We start from the raw sequence: 27,781 nt of genomic DNA, 5'->3' as shown, positions 1-27,781 counted from the left end.
TCCACTGCGACCACATCTGCAGTAAGTGTCTACAGCTTGAGGAACTTCGGCTCAGAGTTGATGAGCTGGAGTCCGAGCTTCGAATACTGCGATGCATAAGGGAGGGGGAAAGTTAACTGGACACTTTGTTGCAGGAAGCAGTCACATCCCTTAGGCTAGGTAATTCAGATTTGGTCTGTTCTCTGGGACAGGAGGGTATGACTGCAAGAGAGGCAGGTAAGGGGATCCAGAAGGTAGCACTGGAGGAGCCTCAGCCCTTGCAATTGGCCAACAGATTCGCAGTTCTTGCAGTTTGAGTGGATGAGAGCAGGGACTGCAGGGAGGATTAGCAAACTGACCACAGCACCATGGTGGGGAGGGCCATTCAAGTGGGGGGAGTAAAACGGAATGTAGTTGTAGTAGGGAACAGTATACTTTGGGGATAGATATGGTTCTCAGCAGCCAACAGTGTGAGTCTCGAAGGCTGTGTTGCCTGCCTGCTACCAGGTTAAGGACATCTCCTCAGGGCTGGAGAGGAACTTGAAGTAGGGTGGGAAGGATCCAGTTGTTGAGGTCCATGTGGGTACCAGCGACATAGGTAGGACTAAGACAGAGGTTCTGCTGAAGGAAAAGAAGCAGCTGGGGGATAAATTAAAAAGCAGAACCGCAAAGATAATGGGCTGGATCTTGTTTTCCCCAGGCTTCGGGTTCTGTGGTGGGGGTCCTGAAGATGGCTCTGGAAGAGGTCCACCATGAACCTTGACGCCGTGAGGTCCTGGCCTGATCCTCCCAGTGGCGGCGACGCTCCATGGCGGCCCCCCCCCCCCCCCGCTGCTGGGTGATGTGACCACAATTAAAATATTCAAATCAATAAAATGAATGAATTAACGTACACTTACCTGTGATCTCGAGGGCCCACCACCATCTTTGGCACGGCGGCCCGCACTGCTGTGCCTTCAAATCCTCACCTGGGGAGAGGTGGCGCCACACTGGTGGGGAGGGGGGGAGAAGGTAAGATTTTCAGTGTGGGGCAGGGGCGGGGGTGTGGAATGGGGTCAAATAAACGTAATGGGTGTAGGGGATGGTGGGAAAGGTTGAACTGTAAACTTTGTGCAGTATGCGGCAGGGTAAAGATCAGATGTTAAATGTAAGAGCAAATATTTAATGAGATTGTTCTCGGGGGGGGCTTGGGAAAGGGGTGTTAGAAATGTATTTATTTAACTTTTGGGGGGGGTCTGTCTTTAAAAATTTAAATTAGGTAGTAGGGTTGGCTACCCTTTAAAAATGGCAGCAGCTCCTGCGTACAGGCAGCTGATGCCATTGCCGGGGACGGAGAGCCCGCCCCCTTCACGAGATTGGGTGGGGACAGCCCGCCCCCATCACGAAATTGGGTGGGGACAGCCCGCCCCCACCACGCGATTGGGTGGGGACAGCCCGCCCCCACCACGCGATTGGGTGGGGACAGCCTGCCCCAGCTATTTAAATGAGCTGCCGCGCTTAAGATCACTGCAACTCTTTGGTGTGTGGGCTGCACGGGTGGGCCACCATTTTTTGAGCTCACTGCTGAGATCAGTGGCGAGCTGTTGAGATCTAGCCCAATAATCTCTAGAGTACTACCTGAGCCACCAGCAAATTGGCATAAGGTAAATAAGATTAGAAAGTTAAATGCTCAAAGATTGGTGTGGGAGAAGTGGGTCTCGAATCCTGGGGTACTGGCACCAGTACTGGGGAAAGAGGGAGCTGTACCATTGGGACAACCTTCACCTGGACTGCGCTGGGACCAGTATCCTGGCAAATCGTATAACTAGGGCTACAGAGGGGGCTTTAAACTAAATATTGGTGGGGGGGCAGTGAAGGTTCACGAGGAGAGACTTGGAAAGTTAAAGAAGAAGGACAAGGAAACAGTGCAAGGTAATGAAATGGTTTGTAAGAACCAGAGTGTGACAGGAAGGGACAGAGCATACAAACATAAGAGTACACCAGCAAATAAGGTCAGAGTAGGCAAAAAGGGTAGGAAGACAGAATTAAAGGCTCTTTATATGAATGTGTGCAGCATTCATAACAAGATTATGAGTTGAAAGCACAAATAAAATAAATGAGTATGTTATGATACCCATTACAGAGACATGGTTGCAAGGTGACCAAGGCTAGGAACTGAATATTCAAGGGTATTTGACATTTCGGAAGGACAGGAGGAAAGGAAAAGGAGGTGGGGTACCTCTGTTAATAAAGGATGAGATCCGTACAATAGTGAGAAAGGATCTTGGTTCAGAAGATCAAGATGTAGAATCAGTTTGGGTGGAGATAAATAACAAAGGAAAGAAGTCACTGGTGGGAGTAGTGTATAGGGCCCCTAACAGTGGCTGCAAAGTAGGACAGACGTCAAGAAATAATAGGGGTTTTCAAGAACAGTATGGCAATAATCATGGGTGATTTTAATCTTCACATCGATTGGACAAATCAAATTGGCAAAGATAGCCTGGAAGATGAGTGTATTCGGGACAGTTTCTTAGAACAAAATGTTATAGAACCTACAAGGGACCAGGCTATTTTGGACCTGGTATTGTGCAGTGAGACAGAATTAATTAAAGACCTCATAATAAAGGATTATCTGGGCAAGAGTGATCATAACATGATAGAATTTCACATTCAGTTTGAGGGTGAGAAATGTAGGTCTGAAACTAGCGTCTTAAACTTAAAGGCAATCACAAGGGTATGAAGACAGATTTGGCTGAAGTAGAGTTGGAAAATAGATTAAAGGTATGACGGTAGAGAAGCAGTGGCAGATATTTAGGGAGTTATTTTATAACTCTCAACAAAGATATATTCCATTGAGGAAGAAAGACTGTACCAGAAGGATGCACCATCCATGGCTAACTAAGGAAGTTAAGGATGGTATCAAATTGAAAGTAAAGGCGAACAATGCTGTGAAGATTAATGGTAGGAAGAAGATTAGGAAAATTTTAGAAATTAGCAAAGGATGACAAAAAAATAATAAAATTGGACTATGGGAGAAAACTAGCAAGAAATATAAAAACAGACAGTAAAAGCCTCTACAAATATATACAAAGAAAGAGAGTAGCTAAAGTCAGCATTGGTCCCTTAAAGGATGAGACTGGGGGATTAATAATGGGAAGTGACAAAATGACAGAGGCTTTGAACAAGTATTTTGTATCTGTCTTCATAGCAGTAGAGACAAAAAGCATCCCAAGAATAGTAAGAAAACAGGAGGCAAAAAGAGGGGAGGAACTTAAAACAATCACTATCACTGGAGAGAAAGTAATGAGAATATTAATGGGACTAAGGCTGACAAGTCCCCTGGACCTGATGGCCTGCATCCTCGGGTCTTAAAGGAATTGGCTGCAGAGATAGTGCATGCATTGGTTGTAATCTTCCAAAATTCCCTAGATTCTAGAAAGGTCCCAGTGGATTGGAAAACCACAAATGTAACACCTCTGTTCAAGAAAGGGAGGGCAACAGAAAGAAGGAAACTATAGGCCAGTTAGCCTAACATCTGTCATTGGGCAAATGCTAGAATCCATTATTAAGGGAGTAGTTGCTGGACATTTAGAAAATCACTATCCATGCAGACAGAGTCAACATGGTTTTATGAAAGGAAAATTGTGTTTGACAAGATTATTAGAGTTCTTTGAGGATGTAACAAGCAGGGAGGATAAAGGGGAACCAGTGGATGCTTGGATTTCCAAAAGGCATTCAATAAGGTGCCACATAAAAGGTTGCTACACAAGAGAAGAGCGCATGGTGTTGGCGGTGATATATTAGTATGGATAGAGGATTGGCTGACTAACAGGAAACAGATAGTCGGGATAAATGCATCATTTTCAGGTTGGCAAACTGTAACTAGTGGAGTGCCACAGGGATCAGTGCCGGAGCCTCAACTATTTACCATCTATATTATTGACTTGGATGAAGGGATTGACTGTATTGTAGCCAAATTTGAAGACGATACAAAGATAAGCAGCAAAGCAAGTTGTGAGGACACAAAGTGTCTGCAAAGAAATATAGATAGGTTAAGTGAATGGGCAAAATTTGGCAGATGGAGTATAATGTGGGGAAACGTGAGGTTGTTCACTTTGGCAGGAGGAATAGAAAAACAGAATATTATTTACATGGAGAGAGACTGCAGAATGCTGCAGTACAGAGCGATCTGGGTATCCTTGTACATGAATTGCAAAATGCAGGTTTCTTTTTTATTCTTTCATGGGATGTGGACATCACTGGCAGGCCTGCATTTGTTGCCCATCCCTAATTACCCTTGAACTGAATGGCTTGCTAGGCCATTTCAGAGGGCATTGAAGAGTCAACCACATTGCTGTGGGTCTGGAGTCACATGCAGGGCAAACCAGGTAAGGACAGAAGATTTCCTTCCCTAAAGGACATTAGTGAACCAGATGGGCTTTTACAGCAAGTAATTAGGAAGGTAAATGGAATGTTAGCATTTATTGCAAGGAGGATGAAGTATAAAAGTAGGGAAGTCTTACTACATCTGTACAGGGCATTAGTGAGACATATAAGATTGTGAGGGGGCTTGACAGGGTCGATGCTGAGAGGATGTTTCCCCTCGTGGGGAATCTAGAACTAGGGGGCATAGTTTCAAATTAAGGGGTTTCCCATTTAGGACAGAGATGAGGAGGAATTTCTTCTCTCGGTGAGTTGTTAGTGTTTGGAATTCTTTTCCGCAGTGGTGGAGGCTGGTTCATTGAATTTATTCAAGGCTGAATTAGACAGATATTTGATCTACAAGGGAGTCAAGGGTTATGGGTGGCAGGCAGGAAAGTGGAGTTAAGGCCATAATCAGATCAGCCATGATCTTATTGAATGGCGGAGCAGGCTGGAGGGGCCGAATGGCCTACTCCTGCTCCTATTTCTTACGATTAAACAAAGCACTAGAGTTCATTTCTAGAGGCATAGAATTCAAAAGCAGTTACGTTCAAGAACATTGGTTAGACCACACTTAGAGTACTAAGAAATGTTGGGGAACACAGAGCTTAGTGAGAGAGGAACTGAAAGAAATCAGTATTAGTAGAGTACTGGTGTTGGGAAATTGATGGGATTGAAGGCTGATAAATCCCCAGGGCCTGATAATCTACATCCCAGAGTACTTAAGGAAGTGGCCCTAGAAATAATGGATGCATTGGTGGTCATCTTCCAAGATTCTATAGACAAACAAAGAACAAAGAACAAAGATAATTACAGCACAGGAACAGGCCCTTCGGCCCTCCAAGCCTGCGCCGATCCAGATCCTCTCTCTAAACATGTCGCCTATTTTCTAAGGTTCTGTATCTCTTTTCTTCCTGCCCATTCATGTATCTGTCTAGATACATCTTAAAAGACTCCATCGTGCCCGCATCTACCACCTCCGCTGGCAATGCGTTCCAGGTGCCCATCACCCTCTGCGTAAAGAACTTTCCACGCATATCCCCCCTAAACTTTTCCCCTTTCACTTTGAACTCGTGTCCTCTAGTAATTGAAACCCCCACTCTGGGAAAAAGCCTCTTGCTATCCACCCTGTCTATACCTCTCATGATTTTGTACACCTCAATCAGGTCCCCCCTCAACCTCCGTCTTTCTAATGAAAATAATCCTAATCTACTCAACCTCTCTTCATAGCTAGCGCCCTCCATACCAGGCAACATCCTGGTGAACCTCCTCTGCACCCTCTCCAAAGCATCCACATCCTTTTGATAATGTGGCGACCAGAACTGCACGCAGTATTCCAAATGTGGCCGAACCAAAGTCCTATACAACTGTAACATGACCTGCCAACTCTTGTACTCAATGCCCCGTCCGATGAAGGAAAGCATGCCGTATGCCTTCTTGACCACTCTATTTACCTGCGTTGCCACCTTCAGGGAACAGTGGACCTGAACACCCAAATCTCTCTGGACATCAATTTTCCCCAGGACTTTTCCATTTACTGTATAGTTCACTCTTGAATTGGATCTTCCAAAATGCATCACCTCGCATTTGCCCTGATTGAACTCCATCTGCCATTTCTCTGCCCAACTCTCCAATCTATCTATATTCTGCTGTATTCTCTGACAGTCCCCTTCACTATCTGCTACTCCACCAATCTTAGTGTCGTCTGCAAACTTGCTAATCAGTCCACCTATACTTTCCTCCAAATCATTTATGTATATCACAAACAACAGTGGTCCCAGCACGGATCCCTGTGGAACACCACTGGTCACACGTCTCCATTTTGAGAAACTCCCTTCTACTGCTACTCTCTGTCTCCTGTTGCCCAGCCAGTTCTTTATCCATCTAGCTAGTACACCTTGGACCCCAAGCGCCTTCACTTTCTCCATCAGCCTGCCATGGGGAACCTTATCAAACGCTTTACTGAAGTCCATGTATATGACATCGACAGCCCTTCCCTCATCAATCAACTTTGTCACTTCCTCAAAGAATTCTATTAAGTTGGTAAGACATGACCTTCCCTGCACAAAACCATGTTGCCTATCACTGATGAGCCCATTTTCTTCCAAATGGGAATAGATCCTATCCCTCAGTATCTTCTCCAGCAGCTTCCCTACCACTGACGTCAGGCTCACCGGTCTATAATTACCTGGATTATCCCTGCTACCCTTCTTAAACAAGGGGACAACATTAGCAATTCTCCAGTCCTCCGGGACCTCACCCGTGTTTAAGGATGCTGCAAAGATATCTGTTAAGGCCCCAGCTATTTCCTCTCTCGCTTCCCTCAGTAACCTGGGATAGATCCCATCCGGACCTGGGGACTTGTCCACCTTAATGCCCTTTAGAATACCCAACACTTCCTCCCTCCTTATGCCGACTTGACCTAGAGTAATCAAACATCTGTCCCTAACCTCAACATCCGTCATGTCCCTCTCCTCGGTGAATACCGATGCAAAGTACTCGTTTAGAATCTCACCCATTTTCTCTGAGTCCAAGCATAACATTCCTCCTTTGTCCTTTAGTGGGCCAATCCTTTCTCGAGTTACCCTCTTTCTCCTTATATATGAATAAAAGGCTTTGGGATTTTCCTTAACCCTGTTTGCTAAAGATATTTCATGACCCCTTTTAGCCCTCTTAATTCCTCGTTTCAGATTGGTCCTACATTCCCGATATTCTTTCAAAGCTTCGTCTTTCATCAGCCGCCTAGACCTTATGTATGCTTCCTTTTTCCTCTTAGCTAGTCTCACAATTTCACCTGTCATCCATGGTTCCCTAATCTTGCCATTTCTATCCCTCATTTTCACAGGAACATGTCTCTCCTGCACGCTAATCAACCTCTCTTTAAAAGCCTCCCACATATCACATGTGGATTTACCTTCAAACAGCTGCTCCCAATCTGCATTTCCCAGCTCCTGCCGAATTTTGGTATAGTTGGCCTTCCCCCAATTTAGCACTCTTCCTTTAGGACCACTCTCGTCTTTGTCCATGAGTATTTTAAAGGTTACGGAATTGTGATCACTATTCCCAAAGTAGTCCCCTACTGAAACTTCAACAACCTGGCCGGGCTCATTCCCCAACACCAGGTCCAGTATGGCCCCTTCCCGAGTTGGACTATTTACATACTGCTCTAGAAAACCCTCCTGGATGCTCCTTACAAATTCTGCTCCATCTGGACCTCTAACACTAAGCGAATCCCAGTCAATGTTGGGAAAATTAAAATCTCCTATCACCACCACCCTGTTGCTCCTACATCTTTCCATAATCTGTTTACATATTTGTACCTCTATCTCACACTCGCTGTTGGGAGGCCTGTAGTACAGCCCCAACATTGTTACCGCACCCTTCCTATTTCTGAGTTCTGTCCATATTGCCTCACTGCTCGAGTCCTCCATAGTGCCCTCCTTCAGCACAGCTGTGATATCCTCTTTGACCAGTAATGCAACTCCTCCACCCCTTTTACCTCCTACAGATTGGAGGGTAGCTAATGTAACCCCACTATTTAAAAAGGGAGGTAGAGAGAAAGCAGGGAATTATAGCAGGGTGGCACAATGGTTAGCACTGCAGTCTCACAACTCCAGTTCTGGGTACTGCCTGTGCAAAGTTTGCAAGTTCTCCTTGTGACCGTGTGGGTTTCCGCCAGGTGCTCCAGTTTCCTCACACAGCTAAAGACTTGTAGGTTGCTAGGTAAATTGGCCATTGTAAATTGCCCTGAGTGTAGGTAGGTGGTAGGATAATTGAGGGAAGGTGGGGATGTGGTAGGGAATATGGAGTTAATGTAGGATTAGTATAAATGGGTGGCTGTTGGTTGGCGAAGACTCAGTGGGCCAAAGGGCCTGTTTCAGTGCTGTATCTCTTTATAGACCAGTCAGCCTGACGTCAGTGGTGGGGAAAATTCTAGAGTCCATTATCAAAGATTTTATAGCAGAGCACTTAGAGAACAGTGATAGAATTGGGCAGAGACAGCATGAATTTATGAAAGGGAAATCATGCTTGACAAATCTACGAGAATTCTTCGAGGAAGTTACGAATAGAGTTGATGAGGGGGAGCCAGTGGATGTGGTTTATTTGGACTTTCAGAAGGCTTTCGACAAAGTCCCACATAAGAGATTAGCATGTAAAATTAAAGCGCATGGGATTGGGGGTAGTGTATTGCGATGGATAGAAAATTGGTTGGCGGACAAGAAACAAAGTGTGGAATAAATGGGTCTTTTTCCAATGGCAGGCAGTGACTCGTGGGGTACCACAGGGATCGGTGCGAGGACCCCAGCTATTCATAACATAAATGAATGATTTAGATGCGAGAACTAAATGTAATATCTCCAAATTTGCAGATGACACAAAACTGGGTCGGAGGGTGAGTTGTGAGGAGGATGCAGAGAGGCTTCAGGGTGATTTGGACAGGTTGAGTGAGTGGATTAATGCATGCCAGATGCAGTATAATGTGGATAAATGTGAGGTTATCCACTTTGGTAGCAAAAACAGGAAGGCAGATTATTATCTGAATGGATATAAACTGAGAGAGGGGAATATGCAACAAGACCTGGGTGTTCTTGTACACCAGTCGCTGAAGGTGAGCATGCAGTTGCAACAGGCGGTAAAAAAGGCAAATGGTATGTTGGCCTTCGTAGCGAGAGGATTTGAGTACAGGAGCAGGGATGTCTTGCTGCAATTATACAAAGCCTTGGTGAGGCCACATCTGCAATATTGTGTGCAGTTTTGGTCTCCTTATCTGAGGAAGGATGTTCTTGCTATAGAGAGAGTGCAGCGAAGGTTTACCAGACTGATTCCTGGGATAGCGGGACTGACGTATGAGGAGAGATTGAGTCGGTTAGGATTATATTCGCTGGAGTTCAGAAGAGTGAGGGGCGATCTCATAGAAACCTATAAAATTCTAACAGGACTTGACAGGGTAGATGCAGGAAGGATGTTCCCGATGGTGGGGGAGTCCAGAACCAGGGGTCATAGTCTCAGGATACGGGGTAAACCTTTCAGGACTGAGATGAGGAGAAATTTCTTCACCCAGAGAGTGGTGAGCCTGTGGAATTCGCTACCACAGAAAGCAGTTGAGGCCAAAACATTGAATGTTTTCAAGAAGGAGTAGATATAGCTCTTGGGTCTAAAGGGATCAAAGGATATGGGGGCGAAAGCGGGAACAGGCTATCGAGTTGGATGATCAGCCATGATCATAATGAATGGCAGAGCAGGCTCGAAGAGCCGAATGGCCTACACCTGCTCCTATTTTCAATGTTTCTGTGCACAGTTCTGGTCCCCATATTACAAAAAGGATTTAGAATCACTGAAGAGGGTGGTAAAAGATTTGTAAGGCTGATACCACAACTGAAAGAGTATAGCCATCAGGCAAGGTCGGACAGGCTGGGGCTCTTTCCACTGGACAATAGGGGCTCGATAGGGTAGACATGGAGAAGATGTTTCCACTTGTGGGAGAATTCAAAACTACGGCCATAAATGTAAGATACTCACTAATAAATTCAGAAGGGATTTCAGGAGAAACCTCTTTACCCAGAAAGTGGAACTCACTACCACAAGGAGTACTTAAGGTAAATTGCATAGGTGCATTTAAGTGCAACTGGATAAACACATGAGGGAGAAAGTGATAGAAGATTATGCTGATAGGGTTAAATGAAGATGAGAGGGAGAAAGTTTATATCGAGCATAGACTGGTTAGGCTGAATGACATCTTTCTGTGCTGTAAATTCTATGTAGCAAACATTATAAGGAGTTGTTATGCATTGCACTGTGTTATCATCTTAAATTGCACATAAACAGAATGTCGTGTTTAATGTTAAAATAACTTCCCAGAATCATCATCTTACCTGAATCATAGTTATCAGCATCTTCCCTGGTTATTCCCATCACTTTCTATTGTGGTATCATGGGGCCTAAGTATGGGAGATCCAGCCTAGGCTATCTTGGGAGTTGAATGCTGTCTTCTCCTTGTCAATATTTTTCACATAATTGATCAGCATTTTGACTGGTTAATGATAGCCCATGCGAATGAGATTATATTTTATGGTCCTTCCTCATCACACTTGACTTTTCTGCTGCCTTCACATTCTCCTCTGCAGCTTCTATACAGCCCACCTGCAAGGAACCTCTGTCTTGTTCCTACCTGTCTCAGCATAAATCAGCAGATCTCAGAAAGTTGTTGCTTCCATGCCCTTTTTGTTACCACTGTTGTGCCCAAGGCTCCAACTTTGCTTACCACCTATTCATGATCTATGTCATAATTCTCAGTGATATCATTTGTAAGTAAGGAGTCATCCTACACATGTATACAACTGAAAACCTAAATCTACTTATCTACTGCCACCATCATGCCTCTAATACTATCTGACTTACTGTCCAACATCAAGGGCTGGAAAAGTCACAATTTTGTACAGCACAACATGAACAAATCTGATTTGGTTTTTACCAGCACTCTCGTGATTCCACCAACATCCTTGCCTGCTTGTTGAGGATGTCCCCTAAAGGACTATGACTTAGAAAGTGGATCTCATTGTGGCCATTTTATGCCTGTTACTAGGTGTAAAGAGGGCGAATTTCGGAGACAGATATCTCACGCCCAAAAGGACACCTGAAAGACATCCAACCCAATATTGGGCCAGCCCATTTTTCAGGCATCCCTGGCTGCACCTAAAACAGATATTAGGGCCCTTGCATACGTAAGCAAGGTGTTTACATTTCATTTCGAGCAATAATTACAGGAATCAGCCTGCCCAGCTCAGCGACTGACACCAAAAGGTAAATAAAGTAAGTTATTAAAAACATTCCTGTGGAGCCAGGAATGAACCCCCAAACTCCATGGAATCTCAATCCTCTCCTTGGGATCATTGACAATGAGACAAAGGGCCTCTCTTTAAAATGGAAACATTTGCCTGTGAAGATGCAAGGTCCCATCAGCTCCACAATGTTACTAAGGCCCATAGCCCACTTTAGGGCTGGTCTCAAGTCTCCTGCTTGGGTTCTGAACCACTGGTTATCTGCCCAAAAATGGGCCTGAACTTATTTCTAGCCCTGTTTATTTGATCAAACTTCAGTCTTCTTCTTGTCCACCTCTTCCATTGCAACAAATTGTATTTAGGCTGCTTGACAATTTCTGAAAATGTTTTGCTATACAGTTCAAGAAGAGGCAATTAGAATTGTAATGGTTGAGCAGTAACTAAGTGCAATTATTGTAATGAGTTGTAATGAATTGTAATGAATTGTAATGAGTAGTAACTAAGTGCAATTATTGCTGCACTTAAGATAATGAATGCAATTGTGTATTGGACCTTGGTAATTGTAGTTCAATGAGGTAAAACTCATAGCTAGAAGTAAAAAGATAAATTGTTTCCCCAATTTGATAACAAATATGCCATCATATCAGCATGTTCTGATGATAAACATGGTCCACCATTCTGAACTTCTAGAATCAGCATCAGCTCCAACTGTAGAAGCTGAACACATCTGGCGGTGTCATTTCCATCCTTCCTCTATCCATCGATTTTGTGAGATCCTCCATTCAGAGAAATACCTGCCTCCTGTGAACAACTTTAAACACAAGAAAATCCAGAAGGAAAAGGCCATTCAGCCCATCAATCCCTTTCCAACTCCTCCTCCATCCTGAACCCCTCCCCACCACACCCCATCACTAACTGTATATCTATTTTAGGGCACATCTGTAACCTCCTTAATCATGCTGCTTAGGCTTGAGGGTGATTTAGTTAAGTCCAAAACTAGGGTCTTAAATCTGAACGAAGCAAACTATGTTTGTTTGAAGGACAGCAGACGAAGGTAGATTGGGAAACTAGATTAAAAGATATGACAGTAGATAGGCAAGGGCAAGCATTTTAAAGAATTAATTCATAATTTGCAATGATTATACATTCCCTTAAGGAATAAAAATCCCAGAGGAAAAGTGGCTAACAAGAGAAGTTAAATATAGTATTAGATTAAAGGAAAGGGCTTATAATGTTATCAAAAAGTAGCAAACCTGAGGACTGAGAGGATTTTAAAGTTCAGTAATGGATGACAAAGAAACTGATAAAGAGAAAATAGAATGAGAGTAAACTAGATGGAGACATAACACAGATTGTAAAAGCTTCTATAGGTATGCAAAAAGGAAAAGATTATCAAGAGTAAATATGGTCCCTTCGAGAGAGAAACTGGAGAAATTATAAGAGGAATAAGGAAATGGCAGAGATAATAAATGAAAACTTTGTATCTATCTTCATGGTAGAAGATACAAGAAACATTCCAGAAGTAATAGAGAACCAAGGGTCCAGTGAAAGTGAGGGATGTAAGAATATTAGTATTAGTAAAGATATAGTACTGGAGAAATTAATGGGACTAAAGACCAACAAATATGCTGGACTTGATGGCCTACATCCTAAGAGTTTAAAAGAGGTGGTTACAGAGATGGTGGATGCATTGGGTTTGATCTCGCAGAATTCTTTAGATTGTAGACAGTCACACTGTGGATTGGAAGGTAGTAAATGTAACACTTCTGTTCAAGGAAGGCAGGAAGGAGAAAACAGGGAACTATACGCCAGTTAGCCTGACATCAGTAGTGGGGAAAATGCTAGAATCTATTATCAGGGACATGGTAACAAAGGCACTTAGAAAATCATAATATAGTTGGGCAGAGTCAACATGGATTTATGAAAGGGAAATCATATTTGACAAATCTGTTAGAGTTTTTGAGCATGTAACTAGTGGAATCAATAAGGAGGAACTAGTGGATGTAGTGTATTTAGATTTTTAAAAAGCATTTGATAAGATACCACACAAGAGGTTATTACCCAAAATTTGGGCTCATGGGATTGGGAGCAATATATTAGCATGGATTGAGGATTGGTTAATGGACAGAAAACAGTAGGAATAAACAGGACATTTTTGGGTTGGCAGGCTGTAACTAGGATCAATGCTAGAGTCTCAGCTATTTACAATCTGTATTAATAACTTAGATTAGGGGACTGAGTGCAACTTATTAAGTTGCTGACGATACAAAGCTTGGTGGGAAAGTATGCTGTGAGGAGGATGCAAAGAGGCTACAAAAGGATTTAAACAGGGTGGTAGGCAAGAAGATGGCAAATAGAGTATAATGTGGGAAAGTGTGAAGTTATCCACATTGGTAATAATAGAAAAACAGAATATTTCTTAAATGGTGAGAGACTGAGAAATGTTGGTATTCGGAAGGACCTGAATGTCCTTGTACATGAACCATAGAAAGTTAACATGCGGTTACAGCAAGCAATTAGAAAAGTGAATGGTATGTTAGCTTTTATCACAAGCTGATTGGAGCATAAGAGTAAAGAGGCCTCACTGCAATCATATGAAGCCTTGGTAAGACCACATCTGGAGTACTGTGTACAATTTTGTTCTCCTTACCTAAGGAAGGATATACTTGCCTTAGAGGGATGCAACAAAGGTTCAGTAGATTGAATGCTGAGATGAGAGGTCTGTCATAGGAGGAAAAGTTGAGTACAATTGGCCTATATTTTATGGAGTTTAGGCGAATGAGAGGTAATTTCATTGAAACATATAGAATTCTTAAGGGGCTTGATGCTTGGCGGATGTCTGCCCTGGCTGGGGAATCTTGAACTCTGAATAAGGGGTCACCCATTTAGGACTGAAATGAGGAGAAATCTCCTTACTCGAAGGGTTGTGAACCTTTGGAATTCTCTACCTTAGAGAGGGCTGTGGATGCTCAGTCCTTGAGTATATTGACAGGTTTTTTTTACACTAAAGGAATCAAAGGATATGAGGATAGGGAATGTGCAGCTGAGGTAGAAGTACAGCCATAATCTTCTTGAATGGTGAAGCAGGCTCGAGGGGCTGAATGGCTTACTCCTACTCCAAGTGCTGAGTGCAGATCTTTCAGGTGGCTAAAATTGAAAGGGATCCATTAACCAGCAATAAAAAATCCCTCATTTTAAAAAGAAAACGAATTGTAAGAGTCAACATTACAGTCCCCATCAAGAATTTATTTCACCAGCTCTATAAACTGTAATGAGTGAAGAAGTAGTAATTACAGCATAAGTCCACAAGATGGGGAAATTGTCCAGTAAATCGCAGCCCATGAGTTCCTAGGAATTGCTATACCTCATGTTGTAACTTGAATGAGGTTTCCATTACACTAGAGTCTCTATTATTAAATTTATGTTCTATTTCTTCACAATGCATGTTTAATGATCTCTGGAAATGTTAATGATTTATAAGCCAAGCCAAGCTGAAACACATTTGCCATTTCCTGATTCATGAGAATTCACCTGTTATCCTTAACTTATTGTTAACTTATCCTTCACTGAGCCCATCACTCTAACATTTCCTCACATCTCTCACAGAAGATCCTCGCCTGCCTCATATTCATTATTTTAATTAAGCTACTGCTTTCTACAAGTGTAGTACTAATAAATATTCCTAATTAACTGCACAAAATCCAAGTTTGGAATATAATACCCAATGAGTCAAATGTCAAACAAACAGTCATTTGATTTAAAACACTAAAGAATGATGTCTACAACACTGTTCAGCATAATAAATGACAGCCCTGTTATTTAATCTAAAGGTCCAGGCGGTTTATATATGCAATAGATATCTGGGAATGATAAAGGCTGGATTTCTGTTCAAAAGATTGAGAGAGTTTAAATACAGAACTCTTTCGAGAGATTTTAAAATGGGAATATAATTTGAGGGTTACGATAACGATGGGTTTTATAGCTATCAATGGAATCCTTATTTTCACTGTGAATTCCTACAAATTAATAACCTTTTTTAGTACACATTGTAGAGCTGGTGGGTTTGCTCTGTGTAACATAACTATCCACATTGAAGGGTTATCGACTGCCAATGAAGGTAACTTTATCAGGTGATAACCCCTAGTTAAGGTGCTCTGAGTGGCTCAGTGAAAAACTGTGGTACAACTCAGAACTTTACAAACCAGGAAGGCCCCAGATTTGCATCTGATCAAATAGGCTGAGCTGGGAAAACCAGAGCCCAAGTTTATTCCCAAAATTACCATCCATTGAACCTGTAAATGTTTGGACATCTAATTAAGGACCAGATCAGGATCAGCACAATGCCGTGAAAAAGTGAGTTTTGTCCTACTGACCAAATCTACACAGGACAATCTCTGGGGACAATTGATGTACAGAGAGATTTGGGTGTTCAGGTCCATTGTTCCCTGACGGTGGCAACGCAGGTCAATAGAGTGGTCAAGAAGGCATACAGCATGCTTTCCTTCATCGGACGGGGTATTGAGTACAAGAGTTGGCAGGTCATGTTACAGTTGTATAGGACTTTGGTTCGGCCACATTTGGAATACTGCGTGCAGTTCTGGTCGCCACATTACTAAAAGGATGTGGATGCTTTGGAGAGGATGCAGAGGAGTTTCACCAGGATGTTGCCTGGTATGGAGGGCGCTAGCTATGAAGAGAGGTTGAGTAGATTAGGATTATTTTCATTAGAAAGACGGAGGTTGAGGGGGGACCTGATTGAGGTGTACAAAATCATGAGAGGTATAGACAGGTTGGATAGCAAGAAGCTTTTTCCCAGAGTGGGGGATTCAATTACTAGGGGTCATGAGTTCAAAGTGAAAGGGGAAAAGTTTAGGGGGAATATGCGTGGAAAGTTCTTTACGCAGAGGATGGTGGGTGCCTGGAACGCGTTGCCAGCGGAGGTGGTAGACGCGGGTACGATAGCGTCTTTTAAGATGTATCTAGACAGATACATGAATGGGCAGGAAGTAGAGATACAGACCCTTAGAAAATAGGCGTCATGTGTGGATAGAGGATCTGGATCGGCGCAGGCTTGGAGGGCCGAAGGGCCTGTTTCCTGTGCTGTAATTTTCTTTGTTCTTTGTTCTTTGTTCTTCTCTACTTAAATAAAACATTTCTTTCATCACATCCTCAAAACTAAATGTCATCCTTTGTTTGAAGAGATTGCCCAGTTTTTTTGTTCTGGCTCTAACCCAAACCAGTCTAACCCTGATCTTTGTCTTTTATTGATTTGTGCGACATGGGCCTCACTGGTTAGGCCAGCATTTATTACCCACCCCTAATTGTCCTTCCTAGGACATTTAAGAGTCAACCACATTGCTGTGGGTTTGGAGTCACATATAGGCCAGACCAGGTAAGGACAGCAGATTTTACAACAATTGACCATAGTTTCATGGTTATCATTAAACTAGATTTTAATTCCAGATTTATTAATTGAATTCAGATTTCACCAGCTGCCATGGTGGGATTCAACCCCATGCCCCCAGAGCATTAGCCTATAGCTCTGGGTTCCTAGTCTAGTGACATTACCACTACACCACCCCTGATTCTAGGCTACATGGTGCAAATGCCAACAACAACAGCTTGTATATGTATTTGGTGAGACGATGGTGTAGTGGCAATATCATGGGACTAGTCATCTACAGCCCCAGGCTAATGTCCTGGGGACATGGGTTTAAATTTCTCCATAGCAGCTGACGGAATTTAAATTCAATTAATTAATTTTAAAAATCAACTAATTAAAAAATCTGGAATTGAAAGCTAGTCTCAGTAATGGAGCCATGAAACTATCATCATTTGTCTTTTAGGGAAGGAAATCAGCCGTCCTTACCTGGTCTGGCCCACATGTGACTCCAGTCCCATAGGAATGTGGTTGACTCTCAATTGCCCTCTGAAATGGCCTAGGAAGCCACTCAGTTCCAGGGCAAAAAGGGGTGGGCAACAAATGCTGACCTGTCAGTGTTGCCCACATCCCATGAAAGAATAAAAAATATGTATATAGTGCCTTTTATGTAGTAAAACATATCAAGGCACTTCACAGGAGCATTATCAAACAAGTTTTGACACTAAGCCATAGAGAGTATATTAGGACAGGTGAGGTAGGTTTTAAGGAGGAGAGGTGTAGGGAGGGTATTACAGAGCTTAGAGCCTCAGCAGTTGAAGGCATGCCCACCAATGGTGGAATGAAGGAAATCAGGGAAGAGCAAGAGGTCAAAGTTGGAGCAACGCAGAGTTTTTAGAGGGTCATAGGGCTGGAGGAAATTACAGATGGGGGGGTTGTTGGGCAGGAGGAGGTTACACAGATAGGGAGGGGTGTAGGATGGGAGGAGGTTACACTGGTGGGGAGATGTTGGAGGATGGAAGGAGGTTACATAGATAGGGAGGGGTGTAGGGCAGGAGGAGGCTGCACAGATATGGAGATGTTGTGGGGCGGGAGGAAGTTACACAGGTAGGGAAGGGTATAGGATAGGAGGGAGTTATGTGTATATGTGTTCTGTCTGCTGTTTCCAGCATTCTCTCTTTTATTTCTAACAAAAGCAAGTTTTTTTTGGCTAATCTTCATCTTGATTGTAAAACTACCACACAACGTTAACTGTGTAAATACATTACTAAACTATTGGTACAAAATGGATTTGATGTACAATGTAGGGAGTCATTGTCAGGACTTTGGTTCAATCATGATTGATTTCTGTAAAATGTTGCTGTGTTGTAAAGAGCTTAATAATTTATTTGGAATAAGCTTCATATTTTAATCATTGTGATAATATGGAGCAAAGTTCATTTGTAAAGCCTTTTCAAAAAAAAAATGGCCAGTTATTCTCCTCTCCTGGACACCTCAACTCCTCACTGGGGTCCTGCCAGGTCAGACAGTGAATGGTAACACATCTATTTAATTATTGGGGAATGATATAGCAGAGTAAGGACCTGTCCTCACCCAATATCCTAAGCAAATATTTTCTAGCAGAGGCTATTGGCTAGTGATCAGAAGCAGAACTCAAGACATTTTTCTCTCCAGCCAGGAGCTAATTGTAGTCTCCTACTGGTGTCCTATTGTGAACAACTCAGAACAGAATTTTGAATCAGAGCTGGGATATTTCTGTATGGTTCAGCTTCATACTAATATTACCTTAATCAGAGAAGTCAGTTCCCATTTGACTTCTAGTATTTGCAACCTCAGAATAAAGAAACAACTGCTTAGCTTGATTACATTTAGTCTTAATTTTTTCAAATGAATATGGAACTAATAGAATGCGCTCGGTCCGCAAGCAGGATCCCAAGCTTCCGGTTGCTGGCCATTTCAACACTCCCCCCTTCTCTCATGCTCACATCTCTGTCCTGGGATTGCTGCAGTGTTCCAGTGAACATCAACGCAAGCTCGAGGAACAACATCTCATCTACCGATTAGGCACACTACAGCCTGCCGGACTGAACATTGAGTTCAATAATTTCAGAGCATGACAGCCCCCATTTTACTTTCATTTTTAGTTGTTTTTTCTTCTTTTTTTCTTTTTTACATTTTTTACAACCTTTTTTTTGCATTTATTTCATTTCATCTTAGTTTGTTCAGTTTGCTTACCCACTGTTTTTTTTTCATGTTTGCACTTGCTGCTGTTCAATATTCAGTCCATTAACACCTCTTCTGTACTAATGCTTTGTCTTTCAACACACCATTAACACATTGTTTGCCTTTGCTCCATGACCTTTTAGTCAGCTATGTGGCCTTGTCCAATCTACACCTTCTCCTTTGTTATCTCTTGCCTCACCCCCACCTCACTTGCTTATAAACTGTGACATTTTTAATATTTGTCAGTTCTGAAGAAGGGTCACTGACCCGAAACGTTAACTCTGCTTCTCTTTCCACAGATGCTGCCAGACCTGCTGAGTGGTTCCAGCATTTCTTGTTTTTATTTCAGATTTCCAGCATCCGCAGTATTTTGCTTTTATTATTATGGAACTAATAGATGCTGATTTCACAAACAACCCTCCAAGTATTCCTATTGTTAGCCCATCAGCCTCTAACCTCCCTGCTCAGGGTGTTTAAACACTCCACAAAATGTATTCAATTTATTTATTTCATGACTGTTTCCAAACCAACTTGTCTTGAATTACTTTATAGCCAATTCCACAATTGGACCAATGACAGCCCATCAATTGGGCGCGAACCCTAAATACTCCCCAGAATATTGCAACTGATTGTGGATAGAGCGTCTCACATGATCAGCAAGTACCTTCCTCTCCAGAGTCCTGTCACCTGCCAAATCTGTTCCCAACTTTTCCGGAACTCCTTGTTTGAATCCCTCCAATCAGGTTTCCATCCCTGCCACAGGACCAAAACAGCTCTTATTAAAGTCACAAGTGACATCCCATGTGTGTGACAAAGGTAAACTTTCCTCCTCATCCTTCTCGACCTGTCTGCAGCCTTTGACACGGTTGACCACACCATCCTCCTCCATCACCTCTCCACTGTTGTCCAGCTGGGTGGGACTGCACTCACCTGAGTCCATTCTTATCTAACTAATCGGAGCCAGAGAATCACCTGCAATGGCTTCTCTTCCTGCTCCTGCACTGTTATCTCTGGTGGCCACCAAGGATTTATCCTTGGCCCCTCCTATTTCTTATCTACATGCTGCCCCCTTGGTGACATCATCCAAACGCACAGTGTTAGTTTTCACATGTATACTGATGAACTGTATTCAGTTCTATCTCACTAGAACCTCTCTCAACTCCTCCACTGTTGCTAAATTATCAGACTGCTTATCCAACATCTAGTACATGAGCATAAATGTCCTCCAATTAAATATTGGGAAGACTGAGCCATTGTTTTCAGTCCATGCTCCAAACTCTGTTCCCTAGCTACCAACTCCATCCCTCTCCCTGGCAACAGCAATGAGATTAAGCCAGTCTTTTCGCAACCTTGGTATCACATTTGACCCCGAGATGAGCTTCTAAACTCATATTCGTGCCATCACTAAGATTGTCTATTTCCACCTACATAACGTCGCCTGACTTCATTCCTGTCTCAGTTCATCCGCTGCTGTTACCCTCATTCATGCCTTCGTTACCTCTAGACTTTTCCAACGCACTCCTGGCTGGCCTCCCATATTCCACTCTTCGTAAACTTGAGGTCATCCAAAACTCTGCTGCCAGTGTCTTAACTCGCACCAAGTCCCATTCCCCTATCACCCCTATGCTCGCTGACCTACAATGTCTTGATTTTAAAATTCTCATCTTTCTTTTCAAATCCATCCATGGTCTCATCCCTCCCTATCTCTGTAATCTCCTCGAGCGCCATAACCCTCCAAGATATCTGCACTCCTCTAATTCTGGCCGTTAATGCATCCCCGATTTTAATCACTCCATTGGTGACCATGTCTTCAGTTGCCTCTGCCCCAAGTTCTGGAATTCCCTCCCTACACCTCTCCACACCGCTTCCCTTCTGGAATTCCCTCCCTACAGCTCTCCACACCGCTTCCCTTCTGGAATTCCCTCCCTACACCTCTCCACATTGCTTCCCTTCTGGAATTCCCTCCCTACACCTCTCCACATCGCTTCCCTTCTAGAATTCCCTCCCTACACCTCTCCACATCGCTTCCCTTCTTCAAGTTCTGGAATTCCCTCCCTACATCTCTCCACATCGCTTCCCTTCTGGAATTCCCTCCCTACACCTCTCCACATCGGTTCCCTTCTGGAATTCCCTCCCTACACCTCTCCACATCGCTTCCCTTCTGGAATTCCCTCCCTACACCTCTCCACATTGCTTCCCTTCTGGAATTCCCTCCCTACACCTCTCCACATCGCTTCCCTTCTTCAAGTTCTGGAATTCCCTCCCTACACCTCTCCACATCGCTTCCCTTCTGGAATTCCCTCCCTACACCTCTCCACATCGCTTCCCTTCTGGAATTCCCTCCCTACACTTTTCCACATCGCTTCCCTTCTGGAATTCCCTCCCTACACCTCTCCACATCGCTTCCCTTCTGGAATTCCCTCCCTACACCTCTCCACATTGCTTCCCTTCTGGAATTCCCTCCCTACACCTCTCCACATCGCTTCCCTTCTGGAATTCCCTCCCTACACTTCTCCACATCGCTTCCCTTCTTCAGTTTCTGGAATTCCCTCCCGACACCTCTCCACATCGCTTCCCTTCTGGAATTCCCTCCCTACACTTCTCCACATCGCTTCCCTTCTTCAGTTTCTGGAATTCCCTCCCTACACCTCTCCACATCGCTTCCCTTCTGGAATTCCCTCCCTACACTTCTCCACATCGCTTCCCTTCTTCAAGTTCTGGAATTCCCTCCCTACACCTCTCCACATCGCTTCCCTTCTGGAATTCCCTCCCTACACCTCTCCACATTGCTTCCCTTCTGGAATTCCCTCCCTACACCTCTCCACATTGCTTCCCTTCTGGAATTCCCTCCCTACACCTCTCCACATTGCTTCCCTTCTGGAATTCCCTCCCTACACCTCTCCACATTGCTTCCCTTCTGGAATTCCCTCCCTACACCTCTCCACATCGCTTCCCTTCTGGAATTCAATCCCTACACCTCTCCACAGCGCTTCCCTTCTGGAATTCCCTCCCTACACCTCTCCACAGCGCTTCCCTTCTGGAATTCCCTCCCTACACCTCTCCACATCGCTTCCCTTCTGGAATTCCCTCCCTACACCTCTCCACATCGCTTCCCTTCTTTGAGACATTCTTTAAGATCTACCTCTTTGACCAAATATCTCCTTTTGTGGCTCAGTGCCATTCTTTGTTTTATAATTCTCCTGTAAAGTGCCTTGGGACGTTTCATTACGTTAAAGACGCTATATAAGTATAAGTTGTTTTGTGCTTTAAAAGTTTTGACTGAATTGATTTTTATGTTCATCGGCTTCACTTCAATTGTTAGATTAATGGAAGTAATCATTTTTGTAGTTGAAGCAATTCCAATTTTGAATTAAATTTGACCTGGAGAACTGATCGGGAAGAAATTTGTTTCACACATCCCGTGTGAGATCCGAAATGGACAGTCTCTAAAAAATCCAGAACTAAACCCACAAGAATAAAATCACCCGATAGGAGAAATCCTTCTTTCAATAAAAAAAACAGTTGTTCGCCACTAACGGAATTAAGGGAAAGTGTCCTGTGCGATTTCGGAAATGTTTTAACTTCATTCTCCCACATTTTTCTCCACTAACTGAGGAATTTAGCCTCTGTCTCTTACCTGCTGTGAAAATTCGCACAGATTTTGCTCTAGCTTGCAGCTCCGCTCGTAATGCGGGTCTCTCTCTCTTTCTCTGTTTGTCTGTGACTCTGAGATTTTAATTTCTTCTCAGATTTTTCAACAAAGTCCGGATCCAACAAAAGCGGATTCAAAACGACCCGAGAAAATGCTGATGCGTGGACATTCTGTCAGAAAAAGCCACAATATCGTCCTGGCCACTTCTAAACACTGCAGCGTGTGCAGAAACTATACATTCAGATTCTTCTTTATTTCTAAATGGATATCTTATTTCTCATATCCTGTTGTTGATCCGGATTAATTAGCCCGCACATTAAACTCTCCACTCCGCCATAGTTAGATCGATCGGCGCAATGACGCCGCTACTTATTAACTTGCTGAAATTTAAATTTTTAAGATGAATGCTAAATGCACTGTTTCTGCCCTATTCCTTAACTAAACAGGAATTTAAGGCTCCTTCAACTTGTATTAAAAGTTCCAGACTTATCCCCGAGCCCCAGGAACCGACCTCAATGTTCCCGAACTCTGATAAAACATAAAAGTCTGATAAAACATGTCATGTTCCACACGCAATTCACATGATTACCTGCCAGGTCCATCTCGGCCTCTTTGGCTCCACGTGTGAATTCCGCTCACTAAACCATCTCCATTCGTTCCTTCCATCCCCACTCTGCAAAAAAGCAAAGGTTGATGAGTGGAATTTGGGCTGTACCCGGAGCTGTTTAACAACAGTCACCGCCCCACGTTACAGTCCCTCGAAAACTATTGAATCTTTTCTACATCACCTCCACCACTAGATTTCAAACAGGAAACATTTTTACTCTGTATTTATAAATTAAGTTCCAGCTTGTGAATCCGATTTAAAGAAATCTATTATTTATGCAACAAGTCCCCAGTCTGTACAAATTCAAACAATAAAATGGACAGTAGCAACATGGATACAAAATTAGCTGAGTGACGGGAAACAGAGAGTAGTGGTTAATGGTTGTTTTTCGGACTGGAGGAAGGTTTATAGTGGAGTTCCCTAGGGGTTGGTGGGGAGATTCTTGCTCTTCCTGTTGTATGTTAATGACCTGGACCTTGGTGTGCAGAGCACAATTCAAAATTTGCGAACGATACAAACTTGGAAGTACTGTGAGTTGTGAAGAGGATAGTGTAGAACTTCAAAAGGACGTAGACAGGTTGGTGGAATGGGTGGACGAGTGGTTGATGAAATTTAATGCAGAGAAGTATGAAATGATTAATTTTGGTAGAAAGAACATGGAGAGACAATATAAAATAAAGGGTACAATTCTAAAGGAGGTGCAGGAGCAGACGGACCTGGGTGTATATGTGTATAAATCATTGAAGGTAGCAGGACAGGTTGAGTGCGCAGTTAATAAAGCAAACTGTATCCTGGGCTTTATTAATAGGGGCATAGAGTACAAGAGAAAGGAAGTTATGTTGAACTTGTATAAGACACTAGTTCAGCCTCAACTGGAGTATTGTGTCCAGTTCTGGACAATACATTTTTAGGAAAGATGTGAAGGTATTAGAGAGGCTGCAGAAAAGATTCAGGAGAATAGTTCCAGGGATGAGGAACTTCAGTTACGTAGATAGATTGAAGAAATTGGGACTGTTTTCCTTGGAGAAGAGAAGGTTGAGAGGAGATTTGATAGAGGTATTCAAAATCATGAGGGGACTGGACAGAGTAGAGAGAGAGAAACTGTTCCCACTTCTGAAAGGATGGAGAATGAAAGGGCACAGATTTAAGGTAATTGGCAAAAGAAACAATGGAGACACCAGCAAAAGCCTTTTCACACAGTGAGTGGTTAGGATCTGGAATGCACTGCCTGAGGGTGTGGTAGAGGCAGGTTCAGTGAGGCATTCAAAAAGGATTATTATCTGAAACGGAAGAATATGCAGGGCAAGGGGGGAAGGCAGGGGAATGGCACTGGGCAAATTGCTCCTTCAGAGAACTGGCACAGACACGACGGGCTGAATGGCCTCTTTCTGTGCTGTAACCATTCTAGATATTAGGTGGGATCGGAGGGACCAATTGGACTCATGCTGGGAATTCCGAGGATTTGAGTTTTATCATATTAAATATTTATTGCGGCCAAAAAGTACGCCAATTAAGAGACAAAGTTGAAAATGTTTCCATACTCACGGGTGACCAGTTAGATTCGGGACCTGTGCTGTTCTCGGAGTTCGGCTCTGCTCCCACTAGTTCCAGCCGCTGATTTTTATGCTTTTCATCCGGTGACAATGGGTTTATAAATCAGAACTGGCCGACAATCCGAGCCGGAATTCCGTTACCTGTTGGGTTTGATAAAGAGTTCTTGTAACAAACAGTCATCCTGCCGCTGCTAATCTGTGTCTCACAGCAAACATCGAGCTGGTATATTTATATTCAACACTTTCACCGCAGCGCCTTTCCGCTGTGGAACAATTTCTTTTCATGGGACAATTTTCAATCCACATAATTTTCTTTAATAAACTTTACCCTTTACTTCCCCTGTTTACTGGTAATTTGTTAACCTGTTTTAATTAAATTCTCAAAAATATGCACACACTCTCATTCATACATGTTCACACACACTCACAATCAGACCCATTCATACAAACACCCACTCACACACTCTCTCACATACAGTCAAATACACACATGGGGCTGAATTTAGTGTGGCCCCTTGGAGTGGGAATGGAGGTGTGTGGGATGGAGAATGGTCATAGAGTCATAGAGTTTACAGCACAGAAACAGGCCCTTCAGCCCATCGTGTCTGTGCTGGCCATCCAGCACCCAACTATTCAAATCCTATATTCCTGCACTTGGCCCGTAGCCTTGTATGCTATGGTGTTTCAAGTGCTCATCTAAATACTTCTTAAATGTTGTGAGGGTTCCTGCCTCTACCACCCCTTCAGACAGTGCGTTCCAGATTCCAACCACCAGCTGGGTGAAATTTTTTTCCTCAAATCCCCTCTAAACCTCCTACCCCTTACCCTAAAGCTATGCCCCCTGGTTATTGACCCCTCCGCGAAGGGAAAAAAGTTTCTTCCTATCTAACCTATCAATGCCCCTCATAATCTTGTACACCTCAATCATGTCCCCCCCTCAGCCTTCTCTGCTCCAAGGAAAACAACCCTAGCCTATCCAGTCTCTTCATAGCTGAAATGCTCCAGCCCAGGCAACATCCTGGTGAATCTCCTCTGCACCCTCTCCAGTGCAATCACATCCTTCCTATAGTGTGGTGACCAGAACTGTACACAGTACTCCAGCTGTGGCCTAACTAGCATTTTATACAGCTCCATCATAACCTCCCTGCTCTTATAATCTATGCCTTGGCTAATAAAGGAAAGTACCCCATATGCCTTCCTAACCACCTTATCTACCTGTGCTGCTGCCTTCAGTGATCTATGGACAAGTACACCAAGGTCCCTCTGACCCTCTGTACTTCCTATGGTCCTACCATCCATTGTATATTCCCTTGCCTTGTTAGTCCTCCCAAAATGCATTACCTCACACTTCTCAGGATTAAATTCCATTTGCCACTGCCCTGCCCATCTTACCAGCCCATCTATATCGTCCTGTAATCTAAGGCTTTCCTCCTCACTATTTACAAAACCACCAATTTTCATGTCATCTGAAAACTTACTTATCATACCTCCTATATTCACATCTAAATCATTAATGTACATGACAAACAGCAAGGGTCCCAGCACCGATCCCTGTGGTACACCACTGGTCACAGGCTTCCACTCGCAAAAACAACCCTCGACCATTACCCTCTGCCTCCTGCCACTAAGCCAATTTTGGATCCAATTTGTCAAATTGCCCTGGATCCCATGGGCTCTTACCTTCTTGACCAATCTCCCATGTGGGACCTTATCAGAAGCCTTACTGAAATTCATGTATACTACATCTACTGCTTTACCCTCATCCACACATCTAGTCACCTCCTCGAAAAATTCAATCAAGTTAGTTAGACACGATCTCCCCCTGACAAAGCCATGCTGACTATCCCTGATTAATCCCTGCCTCTCCAAGTGGAGATTAATCTTGTCCCTCAGAATTTTTTCCAATAGTTTTCCAACCACTGATGTTAGACTCATTGGCCGGTAATTACCTGGCGTTAGAAGTGTCCACCTGGAAATCTGGTGTTGTGATGTCGGTTCCAGATTTAGTCAATGGCGGGAAAACACCAAGATGGCGCAGGCGCCCCAACATAAAAGAAGTGTAATATAAATTGTAGAACATTTCTTTTAATATATAAGCATTGAATTCATCGTGATACAGTGGGGGGCTTGGGAGTAAGTCGACAATGGGTGTCCCTCATGTGACATTGGATCTCCGAATATTGAAAACTGGGGCACCACGGTAAGGCTTCAGTGCCGCGATGGGTAGGCAGCAATGACCAGCACTGCATAGGGGAAGAGAGGGGAGTGGAGGCCATTGTTAGGCTACAGTGCTGTGTGCTCTGCATGGGGTGGGGGTCAGGGACACACATGGAGTGAATCGTTGAATCAGTTCCAGTTCACACAGTGACAGTTCACACATTCCAGCTCACATATTCCAGTTCACACTGTGCCAGTTCATACAATCCAGTTCAAACATTCCAGTTCACACTGTGCCAGTTCATACAATCCAGTTCACACATTCCAGTTCACACTGTGCCTGTGCACACATTCCAGTTCACAATGTGCCAGTTCACACATTCCAGTTCATACATTCCAGTTCACACTGTGCCAGTTCATACATTCCAGTTCACACTGTGCCTGTTCATACAATCCAGTTCACACTGTGCCAGCTCACACATTCCAGTTCATACATTCCAGTTCACACTGTGCCTGTTCATACATTCCAGTTCACACTGTGCCAGTTCATACATTCCAGTTCACACATTCCAGTTGCCCAGCCAGTTCTTTATCCATCTAGCTAGTACACCTTGGACCCTAGGCGCCTTCACTTTCTCCATCAGCCTGCCATGGGGAACCTTATCAAATCCAGTTCACACTGTGCCTGTTCATACAATCCAGTTCACACTGTGCCAGTTCACACATTCCAGTTCATACATTCCAGTTCACACTGTGCCAGTTCATACATTCCAGTTCACACTGTGCCAGTTCACACATTCCAGTTCACACTGTGCCTGTTCATACAATCCAGATCACACTGTGCCAGCTCACACATTCCAGTTCATACATTCCAGTTCACACTGTGCCTGTTCATACAATCCAGTTCACACTGTGCCAGTTCACACATTCCAGTTCATACATTCCAGTTCACACTGTGCCAGTTCATACATTCCAGTTCATACATTCCAGTTCACACTGTGCCAGTTCATACATTCCAGTTCATACATTCCAGTTCACACTGTGCCAGTT

General features: G+C 43.5%; 1 long non-coding RNA gene across 1 annotated transcript in view; it reads right to left on the bottom strand.

The window, feature by feature from the left end:
• Window positions 1–24,634, bottom strand: part of LOC137347396 (uncharacterized) — a 30,354-nt gene extending 5,720 nt beyond the window's left edge. Inside the window, exons 1-2 of the long non-coding RNA XR_010968953.1 lie at window positions 24,567–24,634; window positions 23,004–23,087 (exon numbers count right to left, since the gene is read on the bottom strand). This is a non-coding gene — a long non-coding RNA (uncharacterized lncRNA). The remainder of the gene's footprint in view (window positions 1–23,003; window positions 23,088–24,566) is intronic.
• Window positions 24,635–27,781: the final 3,147 nt, after the last annotated feature.

Source organism: Heterodontus francisci, chromosome 32 (assembly GCF_036365525.1).
Source record: "Heterodontus francisci isolate sHetFra1 chromosome 32, sHetFra1.hap1, whole genome shotgun sequence".
In the NCBI taxonomy this organism is placed as follows: Eukaryota; Metazoa; Chordata; class Chondrichthyes; order Heterodontiformes; family Heterodontidae; genus Heterodontus; species Heterodontus francisci.
Note: the sequence above shows the minus strand (reverse complement) of the source record. Positions and strands in the feature narration are given on the sequence as shown.